Genomic DNA, 22,692 nt, shown 5'->3' with positions numbered 1-22,692 from the left:
ACCTGCTGGTGCTACGAGAGTTTGATCCTATTGGTTACGCACACATTATGGATTCTGCCCACAGTCTTGGACTTGCTCTTCCAGAAGAAATTGTATCCTGTAACAGATATACAGTACAACAGGGATCCTCTGATTTTACTCTGATTTCATTGAGTGTGGCAATATCAATACCTTTAATTGATGACTTCCTTCCAATGAGAGTGTGCATCTTTGAGTTTTTAATTATCTTTAAAGCTTTTCAGTGACTTGTGGTATTCCAAGCTGGAAGTTTGAGTTATCACTTTTGTGGTTTCGATGTTCAGTTACAAGAAAGATGATCTACTATCTGCAGTAATCTAACCAGATTATATGGGGCAGGCAACAGTAAGGGAAGCTTTCCTAGCCCCTTCCCTTACAAAAGGTGATTTTATTCTAAAGGGGTTCAGCTGTCTGAATTGCTGTTGAACATCTGCACCTCCCCAAGGTGGGCTTGAGGCTGTTTAAAGTGGCAGAGTTGTGGCATAGTCTGACATCTTTAGCATCTCAATATAGTGCTAAACTGCCTTTCAAGCAATTGTACTGTAAAATAAAAAAAAAATTAAAAAATTGTATTGGTATGCTTGCAGAGACATTTCCAAGATGGTTCCAGGGTGTGGCTACACAACTGCTTTGAGCCACTAATGAAAGGTGAGAAACCAAAAGGTGCAGGTCAGCTCTTCAAAGGTGCTACCCCTACCATAAGGCCCAACACACTTCATACATCTATTACTGTACATTTAAAGATTGTTTTTTGTTGTTGTTGTTTCTCATGTGACCTTGAGACCTGGCCATTTTAATTTTCACTCTGTAACACTGGGACACTGGGAAAATGTTTCTTTTGACCTTGACGTGCCGTCACAGTAGGTGATTATCAGAACTGGGGTGTTACACTATCACAGAAAAGGAAAATAGGATGATACCAGATGTCCATCTGATGATCAGTCAGAATGTATTATAGTGGCACTCATTCCTTTATGACGATGGTATATTAGCTTGTTATCATTAGCCAGAAAGTCTCAAAAACATGAATGTTTAAAGTTTGGATAAACTATGAAAGTCTACAAAAATAGATCTTCAGTGCAACTATCTTGTTTCTGTTAAGAGAACAAACAAATTCCCACTTTTTATTCCTCATAAATTATGTAGTGATAATCAATAGGCCGTATTTCTCTATAATTGGATTAGACCTGCAAAGTGCCAAAAACCCAGCCATACGAGACCAATAAAACTAATGAACTTATACAATGTATGAAAGTCACAAACTAAAAGGTTTTTTTAGCTTTTGTTTTGGCCTTGGGCCTAAAGAAAGCTGAATCAATAAAAAACAACAGAACAACATTATCTGGCCTAAATTCTGCATGTTTAATCAACTGAATTTCTGAAGTAAGAGAGATTGCATATTTTAAACTAGTGCTACACAAGGTTGGGTTGGCATATTTCCCACATCTGTCCACATCTGTGTTCTGCAATCGTGATGTTTCATCTATAAAATTCCTAAACAAGAAAATGCTCTGTTTAACTTTTTTTTTAGATATTGGTCATGAAACTCATTAAAGTGAAACAAAAGCTGAATCTTTTGAACAAAGAGGGAGAAAGGAACATTGTGGAGCAGAATACTTATTTGTCACTCTGATGCAGAGTTCTTAATTAATTCAACATAAATTTAAAGTTCTTCATGAATCATGTATAGTTGTACATCACTGCAATTATAAAACCCCGATGTCTTCAAATGAGCACGCATTACATCAGTATTTTCACGAAGAGAAGCCGCAGGAGCAGGAAGGAATACGTGGTGTGTGTGCATGTGTGTGCCTTGAAATGGACTTGAATCCCATCCAGGGTGGTCTTTCTCCCTGTACTCTCCACTTCTGGGAAAGGTTCCAGGTTGCCTTTATCCTTACCAGGGCTAAGTCGCTAGTTAATTAAAGAATGTTTCTCCTTCCACACATCTAACTTTACAGAGCGGGTCACAGCACATTAGCAGTTAGACAATGCTTTGCAGGTTTTGGATGGTCATGTGAAAGGGAGGCAGGGAACCTCTATGAGGTTGTTCCCCTGTCGATGGAGGTTGATAACCCTGTTGATCTGAAGATCCCAGCCACTCACCCTCTTTGCTCTGCTTGCTTTTCTGTGGCTGGGAAGCCCCATCTGATCCCACCACACTGCGAAGTGATGGGTTCTCATCCTCATCTGCTCGCTGCTGAGTCTGATGAAGGATTTTATCCGTTTTTGAGGTGAAACCTGTTATACAAAGAATAAAAGCAGGAAGGTGAAATCTAGGAAAATGAATTGAGGTGAGAAACCGTGCTGTAGGGAGTGTTAAACCACATTATAAAGTCCTTCAGGATTGTGTACTCTGTGACCCCTATTTCGCAAGGCATTGTGGATTTCACTGTCTCATTACTCCCTTGGTTTTTACCACGTCTATGTCGTCAGCTTTAAAATCAGGATTTCATACCATCATAACAAACTCATTTACCTTCTCATGCAGTCTTCATTACTTTATTACCTTATGAAAGATATGCTGTATATGTGAAGGCCTGAAACAATGAGTTTGCTCCTCAGTACAACCTTCTAGAACAGCTTACATGACCAGGCTATGTACTCTGTTGTAACTTCTATTATTTTTTCACTCTGGAAGTTCCCTTTTCCATTATACAAATATACAAATTATCATGCATTAACAATCCCATTCAACTGTGAAAATGCATAATGTGGTGAGTGAATTTTTCATCAGGAAACATTTCAGATGTACGTTTTTTGTTATTTTTATTCATAATGAAAACAGAACATGATGAATATATTTTATTGAATGCGACACAGGTTTTTGTATGTTTGTTTCTGTTTCTTACAGTTTGGGTCATGTTTTGTTGCATGACACATGATAAATGAAATACATTAATTACATATAATTATCACTGTTTAGTTTTAGTAGATGCAGCTCATTTTAATCACTGAGAAGTGTTAGCACTGTGCAAAACAGTGACATATACTAAAGAACATTTTGCATTAGTGGATAGACATTTCAACTATTAAGCCAAGTCACATCAGCTTATTTGAACATATCATTATGATAACTGTATTTCAACAACTGGACATTAATATAAAGCTAAATGTGGTCAGAATTAGTAAACTATGATACATCATTGAAAAAGATATGCATATGCTTTCAGTTTAATTGTCAAATGCTATTCTTTGAGAGCTCTGATTGCATTCATGTCTTGATTTATTGGTATTTGGGTAATTAAGTACTACTAGCTAGCTAGAATAATGTCCATCATTTCTATTTTGAAGTTAATTCTGTATCTTTAAACTTTGTTATACCCATGTTGTTTCTGGATTGTTAAAGATTTTTCTGGCACAGTTATTTGGAGCTCAATGTATCATATTTAAGAGATTGAAATTTAATTTTTCTGATCCTCATAATGGAGTGTCAAGAGGTTCTATTTTAGGCTAAATTTTATTTACTTTATCCATTAATAGTACAGGCTAGACTGTGAGCAAAGGGCAGCTTGGTTTATACTGTACACTGATTGAACTACAGTATCGTTTTTAGTAACAAAATCTTAAGTGACAAATTACTTTATTCTTCAGAGAAAGTGCTACACATAATATTTAAATGTATTTTATTATTCTGTAGTACTTATCTGGATTAAGTCTTTAATTAAATTTAGAAAACACTAAATTAATATCATTCACTAGGGTTAAGGCTAAGAAACTGGAAGAATTAAAAATTAAGATGACAGAGACAGGATGTAGAATCAGTTTACACATATTTATTACTAATATATATATCACTAATTCTACTTAAATGTGTCTACTGGTGTATCATTCTTGTTATTATTAATGTTGGTATTTATGGTGCAGTTATACCTTGGTCTCTTCTTGACAAGTTGTCTTTTGAAAAAGTGATATTTTGATCTCAATGACATTCACAGTTTGATTAAAAATGTTATATTAACTTCAGTAGAACATGGATGCTATTTAAAGACACAAATTAATTGGAAATGTTAATATTCTCTACCACGATGTGATGGTATTGTCCTCCTTTTTGTTTATTTTACAGAGAAACTGACTGGCTTTGTGAACCACACTGTTCTAAAAAACAATATCTGACAATGGAATTTCATTTGTTTAACCCAAAACTGCCAGCTGGTTGCCAGCTCCATTAAAGACTGTGTTATCCGCTTTGTAAACGTGCAGATCATTAAAATGAGATTGCGGTGATGGTGTAGCAGGGAGGGATGGGGCTGTGTTTCAACCCACCTGGGATGCCATTAGCTTTTAATGTTGCTGCAGGCCGATGGGATCCCAGTGGAAAGAAACAAAGTAAATCATCCATCCTTGAAGCCACAACTGCTTAATGTTCCTCAAGAACATTGAGTTTGTGTGGATTTTTTCTTTCCTGAATATTTGAGCTCCAGTACGTGTCCTGCAGATCACGATTTATGAAGCCAGGTGTGAGGCCTTTCTTGCCAAACCATTCAAAAATGGAGAAGAAAACAGAAGCGTGGTCTCATCACTGGTTTCTCTTGCTATCTAAGAGAATGAGATGCAACTTTCTGTACATCTGGTCAATTTATATTGTACTTTCATGTTGTTTGTTACTCAAAAGTACTGGGACAACAAACAAAATAACATATTAAAGTTTAGAGTTCATGTTTCTGAGAATGTGAAAATGTACTCAATTGGGAGAAAAGGTGTCCTAAAGATGTAAAACTGTTGTTTTACTGTAAGGGATGTCATGATGTCATTTCCTCCCCTAGGTGTTCCATCACTGCCTATTTCTTTTTGTCATTATGAAGCCTGTGGAAAAGAGGGATCTCTCGTTTGCTTTTTTTCCCAGTCTCTTAATTGGAAAGTCCTAAAAAGGAATAAATTGGATTGGCTGGATAAATATTTGTGGAGAGTGTATCAAAATTTGCATCCCTTCAACTTTTCAAATTCTTAATAGCTATTCTCTAGATAACATCCTGCAGCAATGAGAAAGAAGTAAAGCTTGCTATTAAGACACCCACTGACATCCATGCTCTGCTGCCAGTCCCAGCTGCTACACAGTACTCTGTTATTAGCTCCAGAAATACGCAGCACACAATTAGACACCTCACGATTTACTTATTTATAGAGTTGCAGGTGTTCAGATTTATGTAAACAAAAATAAACAATGCGAAGTCTGCATCGCTCATGGTTCTTGCCTGTCTAAAATTAATGTAGCAGAACAACTTCTAGTAATGAATTTTATATTACTGATATAGGTGAATCTAAAAGCAGAAATCATTTAATCAAATGTGTCCTCTGGAGGTAGAACTGAACATGAACCAAGAATGAAAATGTATATTGTGTGTTTCATGTCTGGCAATAATTTAGTATTTAGTATAAATCAACATTAAATTTTTAATTTTACTCATTTATTTATTTCACTCTTCATTTTGCCCGTCTAATCTTAATGAATCCTATTGAATGAAGGTACTGTATTGAATTTGATTCCTAAATTCAAATTCTATTGTTTATATTATCTGGAGGGTCTAGGATTTTGATATTTTATATTTTGGAATCTGCCAGGATTAAAGCATATTTTCTGTTTCTTCTGTTTGCTTCAGATTTATAGCTATATCCTGAAATATACAATCCTACATAACCCTTCAATACATTTTAAAGCATGTTTTTTCAGAACTTCAATATTAATGTGTTTCCCTCTGTATTTTGCTGGCACATATACAGTGAGCTAGATTTACGCAGCATCTTGCGAACAGCTTGCAAAGCGCCCACTGGGCTGTAAATTTACAAACTTCAGATCTCCTAAACACATGACTTCTGGCAAACAGAATCTACTGTAAACCTCTTAATCTCAGTTCTCAAATTTCCCATTCATAATCACAATGTCTACGACAATAAAGTCACTGTTGCACTTTTTGTTTTCACATTTTCCATCAGTGGAATTAAAGTTTCCATTATTATAATGCACTTAAAATGTCAGTAACATGCTGAAAAATGGAGATGTATAATCCATAAATCCATAAAACTAAAATCAGATGTAAAAATCTCTACGTTTCTAAAGAAGAAAGCAAGTTAAAACATAATGAAAGTACTGTATTACCAATCTGAATATTTCTTCAGCATAAAGTCATCAATATGATTCTGATCCAGAATGGCCTGTTTGAATAATGTAATCAAGCACATGGACTGCGAAAGTGTCTTGCAATAACATCTCTTAGCAAATATTTAGCAGCAAGTAAGAATAAATATGAATATTGTAAAGAAAATACAACGCAACTGCAGTTGTATACCTACAGTATGATTTTAAATGTAGCCATACTCTTGATACAATATGACTGAATGTACCTGTATAGTATAGAATCTGTCACAGAAAGTGCATTCAACTAAGTCTCAAGGTCATTATTTTGGCGTTAAAGTGATTGTTTACCTGTTACCGGAGCACCAAAGTTACAGCTAGCTGAGCTATTATACAGCATAAGCAATGGTGAAGGGTGGTTTTCTGGAATGACTCTGTCTCAAAAACATTTCTTCCTCTTAAGCATCTGAAATCACAGTTGGGAAAGTTTACATTCGTGTCACAGACTCCTGACAAGCACAGGAGTAAGACAGTAATTCCTCAGTCAAGATCCCTGAGGTATTTGACCAGATGGCACAAAGGTAACATAATTACTCAGCCCATTACCCTTTGTAATTAAATGTAAGCATCACCATCAATGTACTGGCACACACATGTAGAAAAATGTATACTATTAAAAAAAATACTGTAAAGATACCCATTCTTACTGAACATTGTTTTGAAGCTAAAGACTGTTCAATACAAAGTTATTAGCAGTTTATTTTAGTTTTATGTCTTTTGGTATTTTTTAAACATTTTCTTAAAGGATCTATACATATTGAATTTAATTAAACAGTATATGACTGTCACAGTCTCCTCCTTGCAGAGTTTAGAAGCGTAGATAGAAGATAACAATAATGATGGCACAGCCACAATTGCAAAGATATGCAATGGTGTTTATTATGAGGAACTATGTTCCCAAAGTCCACACCCAAAAAAAACCAAAGTGAAAACCACAAACTAACCAGAAAAAAACAACAACACAAAGCTATAGTACGAAATATATACATTAATTATACAAAAAAAAAACACTAGATTGTTAAAGGCAGCTCCAATTTTACCCCCACAATCCACCTTCTCCTAACTTCCCCCTCCTACCTTGAAGAGCTCTTTGAAGTGAAACTCCTCCCCCTAGAATATTCCACTATAAAGCACAAAAAATAATTTGACAAAATAATAATCAGAATTCTGATATAAACATTTCTTCAGTGAAAATACAATTAAACAATGCACATATTATTACCAACAATAAAACATCACACTCTTTTATGTACTGTTGTTTTGGCAAATACTACCCCCCTTTTAATGGTATCTTCGTACCAATCAATACACGCATGCGCAATCCTGAAACAGGCACTACTAAGCCAGCCCCTGTTGCCATGCCAAAGTTTGGGTCCTATAGATTTGCGGGAGAAACCATTTTGCCGGTGAGTCCTTACAGCAGTCCTAAATCCTAACAGTTTATTCATTTGAGATACGTGAGTTGATTACCAATTTGGTTCATTTCACTTCTAAAACAAAGGAAAACAGGTGTTTGGTTTGAGTTAATAATTAATTTTGATAGTACGGGAACAAGCTTACTTTACTCTGGGTGTGCACCCACAGAGCAAGCAAAGCTATCCCTGTAATTCCAGACTAGTTTGTTTATATTGGAAACCAGCGTTATCGCCTTTGTTTAGATAGTGAAATGTTTACGTATGTGTGTGTATGTGTTCATGTGGCTAACTCACGCGTGCCAGGTGATCTGGAAACAGAGTCACAATGACAATGCAGATGTGAGAAGATAATGTTTTCGCAAACAAAATCATTCTTCCAAATACCTTGTTCTTCATGAAGTCTTTTCAACTACAGTAATAACACAATCATATTCTATGAGGAAAATGAACAATAGGTGATGTACTGTACATAAACATTAGATTTAAAGTTAATAAAAAGTTTTTTTTTAAATTGGGCAGGACCAAGTCTAAAAACTGTTTTAACTTTCAAAGAGGTAAAATGTTGTCCTCATGGGACAGACGGATACAGGTAGCATCTGTCACCTAAAATACAGTTTTAGAAGCTGCTTAAGATTCTGGGCATTTTACTTCATATCAAGATTTTTCAATACTCATATAACAGAGCTATCTGAATTGTTCTTTAATCTATAATTGAATAAAATAAACAAATTTCTACAGGTCCTGTGATCCATAAGGATTTCACTTGATAGGCCCTTCATCTCTCCAGTCTCTCCATGTGAAATTTGTAATGAAGGAAAGACTGTCCACAGGGAATGTCAGACATGAAGTGAGTCATCAATCCTTTCTCTGAATCTCTTGGGGTTTTTTTGTACAGAAATGCAAGTTTCAAACTTACAAATGATTTCTTTAAAAAAGGCAACAAAGAACACACTGGCACAAAGTTTTTGAGGTCATGGTTCCCTGCAGAATTATTTTATTTCATTATTACTGTGTTTTATGCATGAATATCTAGCAGAAACTAAATAATGAGTGCAACAGTTGTCTGTAACCTGTTAGAAAAATGTCAACTCAGAAAGATGAAAAATAATCTTTTAAGTTGTCCCAAAAGCTTCTTGAACAATTCCAGTCACTGGCAAGTAGGAAACATTTTCTATTGCTGTAAGAAATACTTCCGTCTGTTGGAAAATTTCAAAATCCATCAACTTGTCAAGAAAAACTGATAATCCTGCCAATATATGGTCCTGCCACACTTTATAAATTATACCAAATATTGCTTAATAAAGCAAACCAGACTGATGAAAAAGTCATCAATGAAAACTAATTAATTTAGAACATGAACCTGGCAGGAAGAGGAATTGAAAACCATCCTGGTATCCATCTGTGATGGATGTTGTGAGTTGTTTTGGTGCTGAGCCCTCACACAAGTCTGTGAAGTCTGCTTCAGTGACGTGCTGTGTGCAATGTGTCCAGCTTTTCTCAAGAAAGCCTTACATTTCAGACTGCTTGGGCTTTTGTGTAAAGACACTGAGCCAAAGACATCCTGGGGATCTTCTCTGGAAAGCAAATCCAGAAATTTGGAAAAAGAAGCTTCAATAATCTCAGTTTTGGAAGGCTACCAAGCACTTCTGCCACCCACGTTGGAAAAATAATTATTTACCAAGCAATGAATGTCAAGGTTTGATTAGTGTGGGAGAGCAGAAAATTCAACTTCACTAATACAAAAGCAAACAACTGGCTAGTCATATACGGAAAGGCAGTATTGGAATGACTATAAATGACACCTTTATTGTATTTCATATGCATTGTTTTTACTTTGTGGACTAGTATTAATAAGAACAAACAGGAGATTTGCACTGTGCTTATAGTATTACATCAACAGCTATTTATTTGTGCTATAATTTTAAATCACAAAAATAGCCTGCCGTGCAAAACTGAATTCACTCTCCATCTGTTACCACCTCTATGGAAGAAAACAGTTACAGATTTTAACTACAGAAGGTGTTAGCATTTACAGTAGGACATAAATTACTTCGGAATCATACAGTAGTACAGATTTACTTTTCTGTTATGTTGCTCTGCATTTAGTATGCAGCCATCGCGTGGGTCATCAATAAAAAATAATAAAAATAGAAAAAATAAAATGGCAGACAAGAACCTCCTGAAACCAGTACTGTAGTGATGTGAAGACTATAGTATGAACAGCACATATAACAAGTGTGTGTAGACAAATACAATTATCTTCCTTGTACTGTATTTCTCTGTGTTGGACATCTCATGTGAGCATGTTTTGAATAAAATCTAGCCACACATCATTAAAAATGTCACCAGAATGCTTCACTGCTGGGGACATCACTTAAAGCAATCTTTTTAAGAAAACAAACACTTTATAACTGAACAGATGAAACTGAAAGCTTTACCTACAGAATAATTTTGCACTGAACAAATATATTGGATTACAAGGTGCATGTTGTTTACATTACAAAACTGGATATTTGACAATATAATAGGAAGTTTTACTGTTGTTACTAAGGTATCGTTGCCTTTATTTAACAAATAAAATAACAAATATATTTCAGGTTTATTTTATTCTATACCTCATTCATTGGAGAGATGTACATTCCAGGTGTTTTTTCCAAGCACATTTGCAGGGAATGTGCTACAGAATCCAGCACCTTTCTTCTGCTAAATTTGAGCTCAGTTTAAAATTTAATGGCAACAGACTTTTTTTCATCCTAATTAAAGGCAACAAGAAACATAAAAAATGTTGAGATTCCATGGAAACTGATGATTTATTCTTGAATAAAATGTGATACTTTCAATAAATAGAACAATTTCACTTAACTGTTTAGTATTGTGCTGTACATTATGATACTCTGGCTGTAGTCCAGGCATCACAACCAAATGCAGACAGTTAATAAGCTTAGTGCCTATATACAGTACATCATACTTTGATCCACGTAATCAGAAAATTCGATTCAGTCCCGAAACAAGCTTAAAGATTATTTGATTTCTTTATTTTAACAAGGAAACTTTTAGCCTGAAACCCTTGTGTGCTTTTTCCAATTAAATATTTATGCTAAAATGAAAAATTAATATAATAGCAGTATATCCCATGTTCACGGTGGTCCAGTTCATACCAATCTTGTGAGGAGGCTTGTCTTCCATAACAACAGGTACAACCTACCTGGTCCGCAGGGCACTGTTTCCACCACATGTTGTGCCATAGGCAGACTCTGGGAGAATATGGTTGAAACTGGAAGCCTAAAGTTCTCCATCCATGATGATGTCGAAGAAAGTTGCTGGATGGTTTTGTGTTATTGAAGTTTACTTGCAAGGTTATTTTAATCTTGGACTCATCTGAAGGATATTATGTAGAAACATAAGCAAAAAATGCAAATGACAAAGTTCTGTGAGGCAGACGTGTATTAGGAGTGCAGGCCAGAGTGAAAAGATTGGATCAAATGGATGTGAAAGAGATGACAGGTGCAGTCTGAACCGATGAGTCTTCGAGAGACAAAGAGAGGTGGAACACTTAAGTTGTTCTGGTTGAAGTGTCCATTTCCACCAGTGGAGGAGAGGAAAGGTCGAGCGAGGGTATTATGATCAACTGGGCCAGAGTGGTGAAGAACGAGCTACAGGCTGCCAGGGCAGGGAGTAGTGATGAGATGAGTGGCAGAATTCTGAATGAGTTGGAGAAGTCAAGTAAGTCATCTTACAACCTGAAATAAATAAAAATAATTGTTTTAATGGTCTTATAATATTTCGTAATTCAGAATTCTAGTAAAAAGAAGATGAACACTTAGTACGTATCTACAGGTCCTTTCTGCTCCTTGTAGTAGGAACTGTGCTCTTTCTGTGTTTGGTTTTGTCTCTTATTTCCTACTTTTTTTGAGTAATGGGTGAGACTTAACTTTCGGTTCTCGTCCTGCTTCATTACTTTGCTTCCAGAAGAAGGCATATAGAATGTACTGTAAATGGACCTCATCGATTGCTCTGAAATACAGATTAGCAAATTACATGTTAAGGTGCAAACATTTAACAAATAAATAAACACAGACAAGGTACAGTAACATCCTACACTCAGTGTATTGCAATTTCTTTCTTCTTATTCTTTCTACTTTTTATGTTGACTGCATATTACCAATAGTGAGTTGTGCTTATTTCCCAAGAGGAGGGTTATAAATAATAAAACCAAAAGAGGATAGAGAACAGTTGGCTTTGGGAAAGGTTAGACTGGCATTGAACTCCTGTAAATGCTATATTACTGTGCTGCATGTAACAGCCAGCTTATGATGTTCTGACATGTGATTGACAGCTGTCTTTCCCTACAGCCTTGGTTAATAGTTCCCAGCTTGAGGAGCACAGCAACTGATTACATTGGCTTTGCAAAGAACAGCACCTTTAAATCTAAACACCTCTGTTCTGCTCTTCTCTGAAGTCCTAAATGAACTGTGTACACTATAAACAAACAAAAAAAGCTGCAGGCAGCTGTGAAGCTTAAATTGCTATCTAATTATATTTTTAATTTCAATTCAGTCACACTGACTGATCACGACATTCTGCCATTAAAGAGGTGTGAGGTATGTGATATTGTTACAGATACTGGATTCGTGTTTGTTTTTCCCCTTTGTTTTTAACAAATACTATCTAAAAACACTATTTGTGCTTTTCATTTCTGCACCAGTTTCAGTTTGCAAGTCTTTGTGCAGAGTCTTTTTGGCTGTTTTTGGCTTTGTGGTGAAACACACAAAGACAGTGTCGTGAAGTCACCCCAGGAAGATAATTGTAGAAGAAAATGGAGTAATGTGGTTTTAATTGTTGTTTTTATTTTCTTATGATTGTTTCCTATACTTGTTATTTCATTTGCTGCAAAATGTCAGCAGATGGAAAAAGTGAATTAAGTAAAATTCTCTTAGTGTCAAAACAGCTTTTGTAAGTTAGTAGCATATTTCTCCATGCAGGGTGCAAGCATTTGACACTGGATGTGCAATTAACTTGTCTTTGTCTGAGGTTTTGAGGTTGAGTTTAATATGTATATATATAGGCCTTATTTGCTGTTTTGTGCATTTTCCTTTTAATTTATGATATTGCATACAGAATGATAGCAGCTGCAGTAACACAAGTCTAACTTATATAAAGGAAAGTAGTTGAAACAATCATTTATTATGTTTTGCAGAGGAGTTAAAATTGCATTCACCTGATTGCACAGGTCTGTGTTATAGCTTTCTGTGGCCCCAAAAGTAATATATTCATTATTAGGGTGAAATAATAGGAGTGATAATTGGTGCAAGAAGAACTTTCAGGAAGTGTGCTTACTTTTTCACACACTTCAGGGTGCCTTCTGCATCTCCTCTAACTTGACCAGAGGTTTTGCTCAAGCAAGTGACCCAAGAAAGCCGTGCCTGAGAAAGAAACCAATCTACCGAAGGGCATGAAATAAAAAAAGAAAGAGAGTCTGTTTGCACAAAAGGGAGATGGGGAGAGCACAGGACTGAGTTGTCATTTAACAGGCCTACAATCAAAACAAAAAAAGCTAAAAATGATGTAGGGTAGATGCACTGAAAAATAGGGGTGCTAAAATGCCAGTATCAAACGGAAACTTTATTTTCTTTGTGTATTGAGTGATATGAGCAGAATAGCATTAAGAGGAATGGTTTCTTATTTCCATTTTGTGGTGCATAATATCCTGTATTAGTGTGAATTAATGTCATAAAAAAGTCCACAGTACTCTGTCTGCTACTTCATGTCCTATTTACGGTGGCTTCCTTTTAACCTTTTTAACTTCCTAGGAATACCAGAAGCCTCAGCCCTTTCCTTACGTGTGTGAGATGGAGAGTCTCCTCTCAGTGGCCCCACCACGCCTCCTTTATTCTCACCTGAATAAACCTGACAGCAGGTGAGCAGCAGGGAGGACCCTGCGGAGTGACTGTGGCCCGGGGACGCGCTGCTGTAGACGAGTGAGCAGGCCAATACTGTCCCCGAGGCTCTAGTGAGTTAAGCATGTGGATCTGTCTGCAGAATCGGGAGATACCCGAGCTGACAATACAGATAGAAGTACAGTAGGATTTTGGAAGCCTTAGTATCTACTTTAAAAATAAGGGTGCATCCTGTTTATTTTGTGTAATTTTACTCCTTGTTATTGGTGTATAAGTTTGTTTTTTGAGCTTTTATTGAAACAGTTAAACTTTTTTTTTCTCTGCCATAAACAATACTATTTTTTTAGTTATTTGAAAACAAAAGGTGAAGTACTGCGTGTGGAGTCATATCTTGACAAATACTGTACGTATCCCTGTCACATGACGATGTCACAAAATGTTGATTGAGAAAGAGGAAAATTCAGTAACCAGTAATCATATCACCATAAATGCTGCAAAAAATAAATTAGCAGGGAATGCACAATATGGGATGAGTGCAAATTGAACTGAGAGGTATTATGTGGACATAAATAGGCAAATAATTTGTTATCACTCATGTGTTTGAATGGACAGAGGGCATCTGGCGATTCTGAGAAGTGCTGACAGTACTGTGTTCTAAAATTAAATGGTTGACTTGATTCAGGGTAAAATTTCACATTTTATCCCACAGAAATATCCAGTCCAGCTCCTGCAAATTCCTGGAGAGTTAAGTAGATTAGACCATTCAATACTGTGCCAAGACTGCCTGCATCTACAAAGATAAGAACCATGCATGCAGGAGAATGTTCCATCAAGATCTCATTGTCAGTGCAGCTGCTCCACAGTTACATGGAGGCTCAGAGGTGTGCATGGCACACAGTGTGACTTCCAAGTTATCTCACACTTCACAGAAGAAAGGGGAGAAAATGTCAGTGAACCTTCAATTGATATTTTGAAACAAACTGGTAAAGGAGTTCTGAAGTGCCAACTCAAGGTACAGATTAGCAAAATGGGAAAGGACAATTTGCTCTAAGAAAATTAAGGGTCAAAACGTTCTTTCTATTGTTAATCTATTTTGATAGCATTCATGCCAGTAGTTGGTTCTCTTACTTGTGCTTGTGTATCCATCTACAGTATCTTCAAAACTGCAGGCTCTTCCCATATAATTTTATTAAAAAAGATATTTGCTGGCATTGCACACTCATGCAAAGCACTTTTCAAATACAAATATAAGTATATGAACTAGTTGCAAGGTAACCCTGTACCAAGGATAATGTCAATAAAGCACCTGCAAACCACATTCTAAATGCTTAATGACAGACTGCAGAAGTCTCCCAAACATCACCCCTTCCTAATTTTAGCACACTTGTTGTATCTGAAAATATTCCTGGTTAGAAGTAAGTAAATGTTTCAAATATGAAATCTCATTACCTAAGGTGTGTGTGTGGGGGGGTTCAGTGCTGTCCAAGTGCCTAATACAAGCTGATTTAGACTTGCCACCTTCAAGTGCTAATGAAAACAGGGAATAGCAGCTTTGTGAAGAGCAATCAGCCCTGTAACTCCACTGTGGAGAGTAAATACATTAATAATTTACACAGAGGAAGATGTTGCTCCAGACACATTCCAGAGGCAATAAACTACATTATTTACGTTATGAGAGAGATTACAATTTCCCTGACAAACTGCATGGGATTCAATTAACTTCTTTTCTTTTTCTATGACCATCTTAATAATGCTCTTACAGCAAGAGAAAGTGTTATGCAACAACCTGCAGGCATCTTCAGCTATTTTAACCACAGCTGCACTCTGTGTTCTAGGTAATATACTGTAAATATGAATGATAACAAAACTGAAGTTTTTTTTGCTAGAATGTTTATGCCAATTTCATACTGAAACCTCTTACAGTAGCTTACTGTATATCCAATGTCCTTGATATTATTAGAGTTAAAGTGCCTGAAATCAGAATACTAAAATGCTGTTTGCGTTTACAGAAGTTATGTTTTCACATACTAGACATTTTTATTTGGGCTGAAAATTCAAAATGACTTATATTTTCTCTTTGATTGCAATATTGTACAGTATATAAGAAGGTCACTGCCAAGAGCAGAGTGACAATCACATGCAACAGTACCGTAGATCACTTTAAACATTGCAGATTATTACATATTATGTAATTTTATTTAGCTGCAGTTTATTTTTCATCAAAGAAGTTATAACAAAAAGCAGATGTGAAGCACATTGTTTATTGTTTTAGATATATAGATTTATGCAATATACAGAAAAACCATACATTCAAGAATTAATATTATGTGCATCTATGTGTTCACTTTATTGATTGTTCACAGGTATGATAATGTTCTTATATACGCCATAATAGTGTTTTTGTTTGATGCTGATGTAGCTAAATATTGACGTTCAACTCCAGTTAACATTTCCCTTTAATCATGGATGCACAAAACATCAGGTAGTACTATGTTACAGTCCAAGTGGAAATATATTTCCCTTTCTTCTTTTCTCAAGATATAAGAGTTCCCACATATTGTTTTATTAACATGGTATATTTACTGTAAGTTACCCCTTCATCACAGTGGATCTAAAGCAAGTATAAAATTGTGCTTCTGATTGCTGAGCCTTGGACAGTACTTAAAGGTCAACGTCTATTTTGGTTTACAACTATTCCATTGAAGTTCTTCCCCAGTATTCCACACTGCAAAACATTTTTGAAAGGTGTCTTTTTAGAAGCTTTCCAATGCTGAAAGTACAGAACAATACTGTGAGTCATTCAGCCTGTGCTAACAGATCCTTTGCATTCAACAAATTATTTTTCCTTGCTGCACAATAGCAAGTGAATCAGATCCATTCTTTATTATTTCTGTTGAGTATTCAGCTGACTATGGCAGAATATATCAGTTTAATTGATCTGAGCTTTTGATTGAAAGTTATTGGCTATTAAGTTATTATGAGTTGTCCTTTGTTGTAGCTGTGTGCTAATGAATGCTGGTGCAAATTAAAGGTGGCAGGCTGCCAGTACAATCTGCAGGGCAGCCATAGGCAGTGCAAATACCTTTGTAGAATATCGAAGAGCAGTACAAGATATACACCATATTGCGTTACGGATACTGGAACTTTCTAATGACATTTGGTATGATTTGGCCATGTTTATGGCTTTTCTGAGATAAAAAAAACCTTGTCACACTCTCTAAGCTGAAATCCGTTTCCACACAAGGTCACACAGCAGACAGTTGATTGGCTCATTTGATAATAACTTTGATTGAAGCCTACAATGAGCATTTCAAATAAAGTCTGAGTCACTGGACAATGTGATAAGTATCTTTTTGGGGGCAGCTGGGTGCTGTATTTCTTGGAATTAGATGGAATAGAGCTGGCAACATCTTACACTGAAACCATTGCTACAGGACAGTAAGGCAGTCCCATACTTTCTTGCTCTGTTCTTGTTTTATTTCATCAGTCTGCCAAGCGAGAATTAGAGAACATGGATGCTGTGATTTATTTTTCAAATGCAGCTTACAGTGGGTGGAATGTCAATACAAGGTTCCTAATCCCTATGTATAAAAAGGCATGATTACCAGCCATTCAAATATTTCTAAAATTTGTGCATTTTGCAAATTTGGATGTACTTATTCTCGTCAGGATGTGCTGCACAGTATCTCCTTTATCTGAATTCATCCTGAAGTTCTATGTACTTTCAATCCATTGAAACATACTGTACAGTAAACATTGGTTTGCATAGGCTGCACCTAGCAGCACTTTTTGTATTCTCAAACGATAAATGCTTCAATTTCTTGTTTGCTCACACTCAAATCCAGTAGGTGTCTTTTCTCATTCCTGCAGTAAGCAATATTGATACTTCTTATTTATTCTGAGGTTGGTGATGATATTTGTATGTCTCCCTGGTGAAGTGTGATTGCCAAAAAAATATTCAGGAGCTTTTCTTGATAGCTTACTGGAATCTTTAAGCTTAAACATCATTCTCCTGGTTAAAACTTAAATGAGCCTCTCATCAGGGTAAAGTAATGCTTTAAAAATGCAAATAAATGAGAGAAAGTCTAAAGTATCCTCCTAGAACACAATCATTTAACATAATGCACCCTAATGTATTAAATGCAAAAATAGATACACATTACCATTCTAACTGTACTCTGAGTTGCCCATTTCAATTTTCACAAAATATTTCACTCATTAAAAGACACTACTGTAAGTTTGAATGTCACAAGTGTGCTTATACTTTATTATGTGCTTTGGGATTTTTGAAGAAAACAGCCAGTTGAGTGGTTTGTGCTGTGGGGGTCAGGGACTGATACTGATGGAGAGGGAGATGAGCACCCAGTGCAGATTGATGGGTTGTTAAAATAAATTTGAGTAAAAAGCAGAGAGTGTTTTTGGCATTCAGTATCTGTGAAAAGCTTAGATTTTCAAAGCTAAACAATACAGATTATGATCAGAGTATTGGTCTATTTAGTTACACATTTACACTTGGAAATCTGTTTTTGGCAAGTGCTGGGAAACAGCAACAGGCATGAACAGAGAAGATAAACAAATGGAACAAGTGGCCAGCTTGAGGACTGAGTTCATAATGCGATACATTATTTAGTCAGAAAAATTAACTTAATCAGTTGTACATAATCATCTTCAAGAAAGAGCTCACCTGAAAGCATTCAGTGTGTAAATGTAACTTTGGGCAGAAACTTGGCACTCAGTACAAATCCATCTGTACCAGATGTTTTACAGGGAATGTACAGTATTTTGTGCTTTGAAAATATGTTTAATACATCTGTACTGTATATATAAACCAGTTATTCCTGGTAAGAGAGATCAAGCAACCTGGAACCTATCCTAGAGTTAAGTAGGGTGCAAGGAGGTACTACATCATGGATGAGACACCAGTCCATCAAAAAGCACATGTACAGTACTCTCACACATGGACACATCACTTAATCTAGACAGCATCTTTCTTCTCCTGTATTGATATTGTAATTCAATGAAGAGTAATCATACTTCAGCTGCATGAATAAGCTGTTTACTGCTTGAAGTGTTTAGCTATAAATACTAATGTTGAGCACTCACTGTACATGGTGTCATAATCTCATAAACCAAATTTCATTTTCTATCCACAGACAGACAGCAAGGAACAGGAGGAGAAGTTAGCAGGAGAGGTAGACAGACAGAGACAGGAGAAAATGAGCAGCAGCTTCTCTTCTGGATTCTTGACAAATTGAAGGAACAAGGGCACAGAAGGAATTCTGACTAAATTTATGAAAAGCAGCTGTTTGCAGCTTTTATATCAGTGGCAATATTTAATTTTTCTCATAAACACACCAGATCTGCCACTCTTGGTTTCTTGGATGCATTTGTAAAATGTTCACCTTGAAGTTGTTAGTTCAGAGGGCAGGCTCACCTGTGTATGATTAGTTATTTTATTAAAGGAGTGTATTTTTCTCTTATAAAGATTTATGTCCACTTCCAAGTGCATTAGATGATCAATATAAGGGATCAATTGAAATCCTTTATATTCCAAGGGTATAAGGGTTGACTGTCTAGAGATAATCAACTGGGCCCTCTTATTGGAAATATTATCTTGTGTTCTGTGAATTGGGTTTATTCTATAGCTCTAAAACTATTGTTTTTTATCATCAATGGCAGTGTTTTACTGTTTAATATAATATATACAGTATAATACATAATATGACTAAGAATATTTAATATACTGTTATCTAATGTCTATAGTCTAGGATTTACTCACCTCTGTAACAGCCCCTTATCATGTAACACTTCATAAGGCACAAAGAAAAAAATAAAGCAGGTTAATTTCTAAGTGTGCAGCTTGCAAGCACAGGCATTTTCCTTTCCTTTTAAGGGAGTGCCTGAGCAACAAAGTTCAAATGCTTTGCTGTCAAGAAGCTGACAGATTCCTACTGCATTAACAAATCACTGCAGTACAGCTTAATTAGTAGGAAAATAAACAAAAGATGTTGACTAAGAAAGGAAACAGCAAAGCCTTTTTCTGACATGTAAAATCCACAGTCCTCTTCTAGGCCCTTCCCTTATTTCCCAGAGATATCAACGAGAAGTCTTTAATTGGCCTTAGGAGTTTCAACAACTTGACCCTCAAGAGAACACAGAGAGCTGCAACTAGTCAGCTAGACCAGCAGCACTAATGGCCAGAAAGAGCCATCTTCTGTCTAATAAATAGAAATCTGTGAAAAGGGGGGATGCAGCATTTGCTAAACAAAGTGGTCTCCCATGTCCTTTTAACACTGACCCTGTTAAGGGGCCCTTTAGTTACTGGCGTTCCATTGCGGGCAGTGACTGCACATCATCACCGTTGCCAAGGAAACGCTGATGTAGAACTCTATAGGTCAGAATATGAAACAATGAGAGAGGCGCTAATGTTTTCTTTATGTTTTTAGTAAAATACATCATTTAATAAGGTGGAGACAGCTGCCCCTGAGCAAATTTATGCAGCCTTGTATGTAGACTCATTGTGACCAGCAGTGCCCATTTGTCTCTTTAACTATCCACTGTTGTCTGTTGGATTGTTATTAAATTGTGGGGTGAATCCATTTTCCTTGTTTTTTCCAGAAAAAACAAAACATGTAGAAAGATTGTGGTTCTGCTTTTCCTCATTGACTTTACATTCTTTGACTCTAATGAATGTCATTGCAATAATGTCATTGAATCCAGAAGCAACCTGAATAGAGTGACCAGCACAGAGCTTGTGATCACAGCATTTGTAGAAAGGTCAGTTGCATGAAAATACATTTCTCTTGCCCTTGTCTTCGTGTTGAATTTGACACAGCGGTCAAGGTCAACAATTTACTCTGCTCAGGTTAAATTACTTTGCTTCTATATGAAACACTTTGAAGTATTTAACAACTATTTCTGGTCCTCAGGATAATTCAGGATTTTTTTTCCTCTTGGCCAGTGACAACCCTGAACGGAGTATTTTAGAGGAGTCACACAAGGTATCTTATTCTAGTTCCTTTTGTTATTTGCAGATACACAATTCACAAGCTTCTTCATCACAACATTTTCTTCTTGCCAATCTGCCGCGTGGGATAGTTTACTATTGACAAGGAGTTGATACGGAATAAAAAATAACTCTTATTCTACCACTAGGTTAACCTTCACTTGAAAGTGTGTTTAAAATAGTTTCCTATGAAGTTAGATATAAATGGTATACTTTTGTGACATCAGTGCTACTAATTATATTCTATTTCTTCCTTTTTTAGCAATATTTAATTTAATAATTTCCATATTTACAAATGTTTCATATAACAAACAGAGGTCTATATTTGCTTACAATATTACAATGCTATAATTGTAAGAATTCTTATTGATGTGCATACTACAAGAGTATTAGAAAATAAAACCCTCTATCAATAATAAAGCAAAATAAAGGGCTTTTAATGCTGTGAGGGATTTCAAGAGTGCAATGAAGAATGAAATGGGTTTGGTTTCAAAACAATAAAACCAGTTCTGAACTCGCACTCCATTTACAAACAACATTGCTTTCTGCTCAGTTCAGCGAAGACCTTTTGCAATTGACTGTCGTTGGACGATGTGTCTGTGGTGGTGTTTGTTCTGGAATCTGGCCATGTCCTATATCTGAAAGGAGTTTGGAATGGGTCTGATGATCACTGTAGGAGGACTGGGGAACTTTGCACAAAGCCATGCTGGATTTCAATTAAGACTGATTATTTAGGAACAAGGAGTACTTTAGGAGTAAGTCCTTCAATAGAATAGCCAAGAAAACTCTTGCTAATCAAGCCATGGAGTCCTGTACCTGTTAGGTAACTGATAACTATCAGATGCATAAAAAGAAAGATAAAGCCCCTCCAGCCCCTGTTAGGCATCACAAATAAGAGTCTGAAATACAAACAGAAGACCTGTTTTGAGTGTTTGGTTACTATAAGTCTCTACCTTCTGGTTTTACTGTGAAATGCATTTTTTTTTATTCTTGTCATAATGCTGGTTCTCACACTGGACAGAGATTGAAGATACTTGCTATGATCAATATCGAGGAAAACACCTGGAAAGTGCTCCGTGTGTGAATGGAGAGGGTATAAAAGGGTAATCTGACTTCAGTGGTCTGATATCAGATATCTACCAGAGTCTGTATTACAATCTCTCCTCTATTATTCTGCACTTATCAAAGATATGGACACTCAAGGACACAAAAGTCAAGAAAAAGAATAAGAAAGTTGAAAATGAAATGAAGTTCCAATAAAAATAATTTTATTGACTGCTACTGAAGATCCCACTAAAAGATTTCATGAAGAATTTGGGCAGCAGCACAAGGAATCACATGTTTGAGTTGTCCTAGATCTATGTTGAGTTTATACTCCTGCCAAAGCTAAATTTTACATCTGTGGCTGTACCTCTTATTAATAACCTTGAAATTAATTAAGTTTTTGTGAACAACAGCTTCACTCTTTCCCAGGAACAAACTAGAGGAGAACTCACAAACTTTGCAGCTGAAGCTTTTAACTGTATATTTACACAAGGAAGCACTTTGTGGTCTTAATGCAGAGATAGCCAGAGACTGAATACAGAGTAGTAAAACTCCAGTTATCCCCATATATACAGACTAATAAGAGGTTTACTAATTTCATGGACTGTGTTTAAAATAATTGGTTCAAAACCAATGATAATAATTCCCCTCAGCCCACTTCATCATTTCTATTTGAACCTCCCTAAAATAATTTTAATGAATAGTACTGTATAAGGGAACAAAACTCCAAGACATTTTTATACTGCGCTTTCCTGTCATATTAATTTTACAGTAGTTTTCATCATTAAAAAGGACACAAAAGCATTTAAAAGGACTGTTCACAGAAGATTAATTCAAAACGAATTCTTTGTTTGCTGTAATTTTATGTTTTACTAACCTAACCACCTTTCATGACTGCATTTCATGACTGATGCAGCATTTACAATATAGCATTGAAAACGTTCAAAATGAGGAATAAAATATTCCAAACATTTCAATGAAATTGGAAACACTGTAAGAAAAGTGCAAACATATCAGCATATCCTAACAATTTTCTGTTGTCATATTCTACCACAGTATAAGAAACTTTTAAATTCAAAATGTAAAAATGAGACATCATCTCAAGAGTGTTCACGGCAGTAAAATCAATCAAATTTCTTTAGGAGTCGTGACTAGATATTTTGTTCCACTAAATGTTTT

The 22,692-nt window shown here is 35.9% G+C and overlaps 2 long non-coding RNA genes across 2 annotated transcripts; one reads left to right on the top strand and one right to left on the bottom strand.

The window, feature by feature from the left end:
* Positions 1 to 1,379: 1,379 nt before the first annotated feature.
* On the bottom strand, positions 1,380 to 6,736 carry LOC148654176 (uncharacterized). The gene is made up of 3 exons (XR_015924986.1): positions 6,443 to 6,736; positions 2,125 to 2,259; positions 1,380 to 1,512 (listed from the first exon to the last, which is right to left on the bottom strand). It is a non-coding gene; the product is annotated as an uncharacterized LOC148654176 (long non-coding RNA).
* Positions 6,737 to 7,428: 692 nt separating this feature from the next.
* Positions 7,429 to 19,317, top strand: LOC148654175 (uncharacterized). The gene is made up of 4 exons (XR_015924985.1): positions 7,429 to 7,557; positions 8,305 to 8,413; positions 13,377 to 13,483; positions 18,621 to 19,317. It is a non-coding gene; the product is annotated as an uncharacterized LOC148654175 (long non-coding RNA).
* The last annotated feature ends 3,375 nt before the right edge of the window (positions 19,318 to 22,692 follow it).

This window comes from Lepisosteus platostomus, chromosome 10 (assembly GCF_059453375.1).
Source record: "Lepisosteus platostomus isolate fLepPlt1 chromosome 10, fLepPlt1.hap1, whole genome shotgun sequence".
Lineage (NCBI taxonomy): Eukaryota > Metazoa > Chordata > Actinopteri > Semionotiformes > Lepisosteidae > Lepisosteus > Lepisosteus platostomus.
The sequence above is the reverse complement of the archived record's forward strand: the minus strand, read 5'-3'. Positions and strand labels throughout refer to the sequence as shown.